Here is a 10,027-nt window from a genome sequence, read left to right on the forward strand (position 1 = left end):
ATAAGGCGTTAGCTCAGTCCATGTTTGTGATGCATTTGGACGTCAATATCGTAATTTAATTTCAATAGGACCGAAAATATTTCAGTGTGCTAACATCCGTATGATTGCTGTAAGAACAGATACGAAGGATGTGGTGCCGATATTTAATTAATTCACACGCAGCAGAAAAGAATACGAATTTTTGGAATCCCAAGAGTAATGTCCCGAGAATTCAACTCTATCCCTGGGAATCTGTGGTTTCTGAGGCATGCATTACCTGCAAATAAAGGAACTGATTTCGCGATTATATGTATGCTTAAGAAAACCACAGGTTGCATTTATGGACATTTTTGTGCTTGACGTCCCTTAGCGAGAATTATCATTGACGTCCATAAAAGGCTATTCCAGTACATCTAATTGATGTCAGCGGGCAATATTGGCGTATTTGTTAGTCGCCAGCAGTATGGTATGCAGGACTTCAGACGTCAGCCAAGATGTCAAGTCGGCAGGAAGACACACGCAGACATTTGTTATCTGCATTTAGGTAGCCGCCGTTTAAGCAGGTCGCTGTACTTGGACTTAAACACTATGTCTAGATTAGATTGATGGCAATATTAACTTAAATGAGGTTCTGAAACCACAGCGCATTGTTCAAACCTATCCATAGAGTGAACATGTAGCCTACACGCAGATGGCAGACGAGGACGTGTAAAAAAAAGCAGGGCGCGCTGCAGGAGCGCATTGGCTGATGTCATGAGTTCGTTAGCCGGCAGTGGCAGAAAGCCGATGAAGCTGGAGTGCTTGAATGCTCATGCAGATGAGCTAGGTGCACGTTATTAAGAAAGCCGGGATGACTAAATAAACCACGACCTTTCATTGTGGCCTCTCAAAGCCAATGTTTTGCTTTGTGTTGTTAATATTTATAATGTATTCTCATTTAAAACTACCAGATGCAGCGAGGTTTGGGTACAGCGAGTGCCAGGGCAGATTTCAGTGAAAGGTAAAGAAAAACGTCAGTGATTCTTGAAGCTTATGTGAGAATGGGTCGATTTTCATTAACATATCAAATGTGGAAAAGAAATTCACAAATGAGAAAAAAAGTAGAAATGCAAGGACTCGGCATTATGGAATTCAGTTACCCATGACGTCAAAAAATATGATTTGCGGCGGACGTCATTAAAGTGCGTCAAATCCGCGTCATCACGTTACTGATTTATTACTTTATTTTTCCTTTTATTCTCGTTACCATTTATGAACGGGGACCTCACATCAACAAAGCTCATAACATAGCTTGAAATATCCTGCACATTAAATTTCCTTGGGCAAGTTGGTGCTCGATGAATGACATTTAGTCAGCTCCTTCTACTTTGTCTTTCGCTGCCTATCTTTCCTTTCCGGTATTTTTATGCTACAGAATCATGTTGCTTGAAAGTTTTCGAAGCCCTACATCACTCACGTTAAGTAAATGGCAGCAAAACATCAAAACACGAGGGCTCACAAAAAACTTGGAAAAAAAACAGGATAGAGACATGTCTGTACACATCACGCAAAAGAGGTCACGATCAGCATATTATACCGGGTGTTTCAGCGAACACTTTTAAATTTTTTTTAATTGCCTGTGGTGGACCGCACAATTCGAGTCCATCAGCTGGTCTATTGGAAGAAGCTGGTATTACTTGCAGAAAAAAATTAATACATAATCAAATAATGATTAAGAATTAACTCAGTTTTTAACTAATTATCTTCAAACACATAATGCACTTTTTCAAATTCTAGCCAAAGAGTTCCCAAGGCGGATACACTTGGAACGAGTTCTCAGGATGACACCAGTGTCGAGATATTAAGTCCGAACTTAGAAGAAAACTGCATTGGCGTACCAGTTACTTTTTTGCTTCAATGCATGAAACGACGTTTTATTAGGAAAGGATGTGGAATGAGAGTTGAAGTACATGAGTAGTTATAAATAATCTTAACGGTAAAGCAGTAAGAAGAGAACGAATGAAATTACAGCGATGCGTTTCCAACAGTGGTAGTTATCAGGCAGTCATGCGACTCTGCTTACAGGCTCAGCAGCATTTCTTAGCATTCCATGGCCCATGGAAAGAGCCATAAAATGATGGTTGTGACGAGTTTGTTTACATCGAAGAGAAGTAGAGCCCCTAAATACCATGCGCGTCGTAAGTTAGTAAGGCTCACATTTCAAAGTCAGTTCGAAGACACAGATCCTTCATGCCAGTCGCTATACTAGAGCTGCAGAGACCTGCATTTTCCTTTTGAAACCGCGACATACAGAACCCTTTCATAGCGAATAGTTTTACAATTATACGTATGATTTAATAAATGGCCCTGGTGTCTTCGTGTACGTTGAATGGGGTGTCGGGGGCAAAGTGCTTCGATGCCACCCTAGCAGGTCCCCCAGGAGGTCCAGTGTTTATGAAATAAGGACCCGAAATTTGAAGCAGGCAGGATCCCGGCAGGCCTGTGGACGGAAGAGGCAACATCGGCGAGACTTGGACGCAGTGCTGTCAACCCCCAGGAAACTTTCTTTACATCTAGGATTTATAAACGTTGCTTAGAGATTAGGAGAATTTTTGTTACTATAGAAACATTTACCACTGAGAGGAAACTACTGCTTCGATTGAGACCGCAATGACTGATACATGGAACTACGGGCGTGAAGTCGCGTTTTTATTGCCTTCATCGAAACGTACCCGCGCATAACCACGCGAAATATGACCGTGCCATGCCATGCTGTAGTGCCGTGAATGCATCTCGCCAAGCAAACTACAGGGTGTGGAAGGCTTGGGCACTGCTAACGAAACGCTCTTTTCGCGCCATTGTCATTATGCTGTCGATATCACACAACTTTGGAGAAACTCTCGATCTGTAACCGGTAAAACAAACGTATGCCTTAGCACCAAACAATGCAGCAAGCAGAATCCCAATGTAAACGAACAAGTACATACATACATACGGAGAAAGAAGACGACGACGTTTCAACGCAGACGTGGTTTCCTTGGGTTCCTTGGAAATTGCTCGACAGCAACGAAAATCTCGCCCTTATCCGGATACGAAGCTTCTCGGAAGCCTATGGGGATCTGCGGACTCTGGTGAGGACTCTCGTTTGCCTTGTCCTACTGATCGTGCTGGTCTAATAGACTCAAAACACGCACGGCTGGCGCTTAGGCCTAGTGCGGCCGCGCCGCTGCGCTCCTCCGCCGAAGAAGTGTTTGTGCCACATGTGAGCTCCTCATCTGTACCTTCCACTGGACTGCTGCCCGTGACAACATCCATGCCAACTATGCAGCAGCAGTGTGCAACCGATAGCTCGAAGACGCAAGATGCAACACCGAAGGGCAGTCCACTTCATGATGTGAATGTGAACCTATCCGCAATCGTGCCGACGGACACTGGTGACCCTATGGACGTGCAGCCCTCTGGCGGTTCGACGAATGCAACCAAGCGAGGTCCCCCAGTCAACGTGCTTCAACACGACGCCATCGCATCGGAGCAACCGTCAAGAAAGGTAAGGGCCACCCCGCACAATTCCTCCACGCCCTCCCCTACGCCCGCTCCCTCTCAGTCTTACCCTACGCCCACCCCTTGTGAATCCTATCGAGTTCATATACGTCCCCTTTCATGCTACGACATAACTTCAGTTGCCACAAAATATGTCCAAAGGGTCATCGACCAATCTCTTGAAACCACTGGATACAAAGGGTTCGCAGCATATAAATCTACCAACTCGATCACTGTGCACTTGGCATCTCTCAGTGATGTGCAGAAAATGTGCACTTTAACATCTATTCCACTGTCAGAAGATCAGCACCTACCTGTGCAGTGCTACTTTACATCGGGCCCTAATATACAGAAGTGTGTTCTCTATGGCATTGACCCGGAAGACACCCCTGAGATAATATGTCATGAATTGACGTCCACGACACACAGGGTGCTCGCAGCTAGATTCATGGGCAAAAACCGTACTTGCTTAGTGACGGTACAGGGCCCCCAATGTATTCCAGAACGGTTTTACTACTATGGTTGCATATTGCGACCTAAACCCTACCTCCCTCGGGCGATATTCTGCTACCGCTGCTTTCAACGTGGACACATGCAGGCTTTTTGCCCACAGCGTACTATTGACCCAGAAAAGCTCACACCAGAAGGCCAACCACGATATCGATGTGGCTTATGTAAATCTGATGTTCACGATATGACAAGCACAAATTGTCCGACTAAACAGAAGGCCACAGCTCGGATACGAAAGACTATACCAAAAACAAGCATAGTAATAACTCATAATCGTTATGAGGTTCTTGCAGAAGAGCCAGAGATGCTCATGGCAGAAGAAGCAGAAGGCCCAGAAACACAACTGTATTCTTCTGCTCTTAAACGTGGCAAGCAGTCGCAGACAAAGAAACAGAAATTACCAGAACCTCTGTATCAGTCGGATGATGACCATGATGACATTGACGCTTGGATAGACGCACTGGCCAGAGAGGTTGAGCGACTACGCAGACATAAAGAATTGGTAATTCTGCGGCGTCAGAAAACAGGACCAACAGGTAACGCATCAACCAGTGCGAATGCCACTGTTACGCCTGGATCCCGTAAGGCACAACAGGTCAACCAAGCTGTTTGGACAGCATCCACCAGTGCGAATGCCACTGTTAAGCCTGGATCCCGTCCGGCACAACAGGTCAACCAAGCTGTTTGGACAGCAGTTTTAGATCAACTTGCTCAACTAACGTTGCTCATTCAGGATTGCCTCATCATGGCTAATTCTCTGCAGCAGCTGTCACAGGATAGAATTCTACAGTGGAATTGTCGGGGCCTAAGCTCCAAGTTAGGAGAAATTAAAACCAAGCTTCAATATAATAAGCTACATGAATGGGCACTGCTTATTCAAGAGCATAATAAGCTATGCTCCCTTTCCAATTTTAATGGGTATCATAACCCACCTATTAGAGATAGGCGTGCTACTACAATGGCTTCAGCTCCCGGAAAAGCTGCAGTGTATGTATCATCGCATATTGCTCACACAGTGATTGATCTGGAGCCATGGTGTAGTGTTAATCAAGAAATTGTCGGGGTCCTGGCATGACCAGTGCAGACTCCTGTCATTCTAGTGTCATTCTACGCCAGACCACAGGGCACACGCTTGAACTTGGGGTGGATAGCCCATCTACGGTCTACGTACCCGGGAATTCCTATTCTCGTGGGTGGAGACTTTAATGCTCCACATACAGAATGGGGGTACAGGTACAACTCCCGAAGAGGATGTCAAGTTAAAAACGTCATGAGCGATGCCACTTTTACACTGTTGAACCTTCACGCTGTGGCTACCTGTGCTGTACCCCCAGGTTCTAGAACACACGCTCCAGACCTCACGTGGTTGTTGGGCCCTGGAATGCCGCAGTGGCGGGTAGAACCAGATACCTGGGGCAGTGATCATATGCCAATAATGATTGGTTTGCGTAGAACGTGCATAAAGAAAATTCGACGACGAGTAACAGCCACGCATTGGGATAAGTTTTGGGAATCATCGATTGATAAAGTACCCTCAGAGCCCTTAGAAATTCTTCCCGCTTTGCAAGAACTGCTCCGGAGTAACACCACTGTAACCACAGTTGACGAGGAACAACCTCAACCGGACCTCGCTCTTTTGCAACTTTGGGCAAAGCGATGTCAGGCAGAAGTGTATGCGACGAGGAATCCCGATGTGCCAGGTAGCCGTGCACGTGCTAACCATATAGCGGCGAAGGCGCGTCGGCACGAAAAGCAACTTTCTCGACGACGATGGTATGAGTGGTGCGAGAATCTTGGATCGGGCATTGAAAACAGAGCACTTTGGCGTACGTTTCGGTCAATGGAACGCGGTCATAAGCAACCTGACCCTGCAGCGAGCGTTAGGTTAGCGATGCAAAGTTCGCCACATGAATTTGCAGAACACGCGGCTAAGGCGTTTTTCCCGAAGTACGATCATGCGTCACCTATAAACTGCCCTGAAATTGATGAGTCTGATGAATCCGAAATATCCAGCCCTTTCAGCATGGCCGAACTAATAGCGGCGATTGAAACTTCGAAGAAGCGAACAACACCTGGACCCGATGGTATTCCTTATGAGGTTTTCAAGAACATGGAAGGAGCAGCTCTCGACGCACTTTTTCAGGTTATTAATAAGGTATGGGAGGCTGGAAACGTTCCACCTGACTGGAAGCATTCAATTGTTGTCCCGATTCCGAAACTAGGAAGGTCTCCAAATAACCTGCAGTCTTTACGCCCAATTTCGCTAACCTCAACTATCTGCAAGCTCGCTGAAAAGATGCTGGCCACACGTGTTTCCTGGTGGCTTGAACGCCATGATAAATATCATCCGGCTCAAATTGGCTTCCGTTCTTACTTGGGAACAGAAGGCGGTCTTTCTATCTTATCAGACGATGTTTTACAGATTTCACCACACAGTCACGCTGTGCGCACGGTAGTAGCAACAGACATAACGAAAGCTTATGACAATATAGACCATGAAATCATTATTGCCAACTTCATCGACCTGGGACTTCCACCGCGAGTCATAAGATGTATCTACTCATTTCTTCAGAATCGCACATTTGCGATTAGAGTAGATGGGAGGCAAGAAGGATACTTCACATCGAACAGAGGAGTCCCACAAGGTTCGGTTTTAGCTCGTCTTCTCTTCAACGTTGCTCTAATACCTCTAGCCTGGCAACTACACCAGATTCCAGACGTGAAGTTTTTAATCTATGCGGATGACGTCAGTTTGTGGTCCGTGCATGAAGATGTATCTCGACAAACTCAACGGCTTCAAGAAGCCCTTGATGTTCTGCACAACTACAGTCGGAAAGCAGGGTTGGACATTTCCACCCAAAAATCAAGCTGTGTTGTGGTGGCCAACAAGAAAGGACGCACAAGAATCACGCAGCACCCCTTTACATTTAAACTCGGCGCAGTGACAATACCTGAGGCTTCTGAGCTCCGCATATTGGGTCTCGATATTCCCCACTCTGGTGGTGGTGCACACTGGCTCCGTAAAATCAGACAGACTTCGACAAAAACACTTCACCTTATTCGTCGCATTGCAGCAAAAGCAGCTGGAGCTCGTACTGACGTAGCTCGACGGTTGGTACGTGCAGTCTTGCAGCCACGAATTTTATATCAGGCACAATTTCAACGGCTAACTTTGGCATAGTTGGCACAGTTAGAGACGATTAATCGCGATGCTATGCGCACAATGACAGCACTACCACGCATCTCTCCGATACCAACCTTACAGGAACATTCCCAGCTCAACACAATTGCAGAGCTAATTTTGCAACGTGAAAAAGCACGTGAATTTAAAAAACAACTTGTTTCGGCTGTCGCTGCGTTGCATGCTCATTTTCAACGCGGTTCTCGATTCACAATCAGCCCTATCCAATGCCTCCCTGGGAATTCACCAGCATCACAACAAATAAGCCAACGAATTTACGACGCAGCGATACAACAGGTATTATTGACGACCACAATATCATCGATGCATCATACGCTAACACTTGCAAAGTTTATACGGATGCTGCTATTCTACCAGACGGCGGGAGGACATCATTCCTCGGTACAACGCATAATTTCATCAGCGGCCACCAGCGCTATTTATCTACGGAAGCCAGCGCTCTAGTAATGGAACTTCAAGCCATCCACGACTCTGTGCAAGATGCGACATCTAAGCTGCCTACCATCAAACAACTAGATATATTCACTTATTCTTTAGCGGCTATTCGGGAACTGAAAAAGGTTGACAAGGCGATGAAAATCTGCGAGACAATACACACTATGAATAGAAAAACAGCTACTTGCGTCACGTTACACTGCATTCAAGGCCATGCAGCGAACCCTCACAACATTGCTGCTGACTAGCAGGCACATTGCCCTCCTAATCCAGACCTTCCATCTATTCCCCTCCCACCTCAACCCCTTAACTCGCTCCGAGCCCGTAAAAATTTTCTCCGGCAGGACACACGCGCTCTTATTCCTCCGTGTGTCTGCTCCCTCCCCCTTCACCTTCCTAGGGCGGAGGAAGTTGTGCTTAGGAGGCTTCGGGCCGGGGTGGACCTTACACCGGCTGTGATCAAGGTGCAACTGGCAACTGGCAAGGTGCAACTGGTCGCATTTACCACTGGGTGCTACGTGTCCATACTGCTCCGTCCCTGTGATGGAAGCAGATGCATACCATCCAATATGGACATGTACTGGTTTACAATCGGAACGCTCGCGTCTCCTACTGCAAGCCGGCCTCCGCTACAGTGTGACAACCAGCTATGACCGCTGGATACATGATAACAGATTCCACAAAACACTGCTTCAATTCATACACAACACAGGCCTCACAGCACACATATAATACACAGATACACATCAAGAATTATGCCTTAACGGCAAGTCTTTATCGCAATTTTAAAAAAAATATATATACATACATAGCGCCAAGCGTGACGAGGCTGTCGTGGCGCTGCACAGCCGACTATGGAATCTACACTAAAATTAACCGGAAACCACTCATACTCAGAGCAACCTTGACCCGATGGTGAGGTGTCTGGGTGAGTTTTGGCCGCACATCTGCGTGCCTGACTGCAAATTACATTTGAAGCGCGGAATCGTGTTGGTGCTAAGCCCGTACAAGGCGTGCAAAAATATTTACTGCTAATTATTTAAAATTGATGTCGCAAACGTGCCACACTGTTTTGACATTGTTGCATTCTGGCAGGTCAGGCGGTCATGTCTGGTACAATTTCAAAAAGTCACATGTAAGTCTTATTTGAGATGCACAGCAAAGTATAAATTTGTTGATGTCTTCTGTGAACATGGCTTCCCGCGAGGCTGTGTTATTAGGCTAATAACTTTCGCAGCGATATAATTTAAACTTATTATTTTATTGCTATGGCGTTTATACGGACACTACAGACGAATTTCCGTCTTCGTTGTTGGCGTTTCCGTGAACCTTCGTATAAAGTCCAAGTGCAATAACATCGCGGCCGTGCGCCCTATGTTGTAGATGTGAGGGTGGGCCGAGAAGGATGGTGGCTTGACGCGGTGGTGTCTTCCCGGGCGCGATAGGGAAGAAGGCGGTGAGGGCGCACGGTCACCTCATGCGTGCAAAGGGTAGGGGCGAGCTGGGAGACGTGCGCGTCCTAGGAAGGGGGAATACGGCAAATCAGGGTACATCTCCTCTTCTAATCCGGCTGCGGCGGCTGAGCGCCGCAGCCTGCACTCAATCTTTGAGGCAATTTGCGATGGGTTCGAAGGCTAGGCAACTCGAGATAGTTGATGACTACGTGGGCGCTGTATTCTCGCGCACATAGTTCGCATTGAAGTGAGAGGCAGCACGAAGCGGAATTCGGTCGCCGCTGCAGCCGCTTTTGATCACGCCAGCGTTCGGACAGCGAGTGTTCGAGGTATTCGATTGAGATGTGGTTCGCCAGTTACGTCACGAATAATGATAACAAGATCAGGTGTGGCTCATACCTGCATTGGATATGTGGGTATGAGCCAGGGACAAGAAAGAAAGAAAGGAGGAAGGAAGGAAAGAAATAAAGCAAGAGAGAAAGAAAGAAGGTATGAAAGAAATCACGTGTGGCTCATACCCGCGTCGGATATGTGGATATGAGCTGCCAAAAGCAGCAGCGGGAGAGATCTCACAGGATCCTGACGCTGCCGTGCAGTGTGCCGCGGCTATGAACGCTGTGGCTCATACGCTAGTCTATAACTATGGAGAGGACTTGGCGCAGCAAATGCAATACTTCGCCATCACGCCGGGCGAAACCAAGACGCCGGCGTCCTTGCTCTTTGACGAACATGCCGAAGAGGCTCAATATAATCACTAATGATAATATCTAAATTTACTATAGCAATATTCACTACAGCAGACCCACCACAGTCACACCTTCGCTGACTTCCATCTTCACAGTAGTGGAAGGGCTCGGAATTTTTAATCTCGCTTCCTCTACAAGATTGACAACACTGACATTTTCGAGCTCACCTTTCGACTGAGAAG

Source organism: Dermacentor silvarum, chromosome 9 (assembly GCF_013339745.2).
Source record: "Dermacentor silvarum isolate Dsil-2018 chromosome 9, BIME_Dsil_1.4, whole genome shotgun sequence".
Lineage (NCBI taxonomy): Eukaryota > Metazoa > Arthropoda > Arachnida > Ixodida > Ixodidae > Dermacentor > Dermacentor silvarum.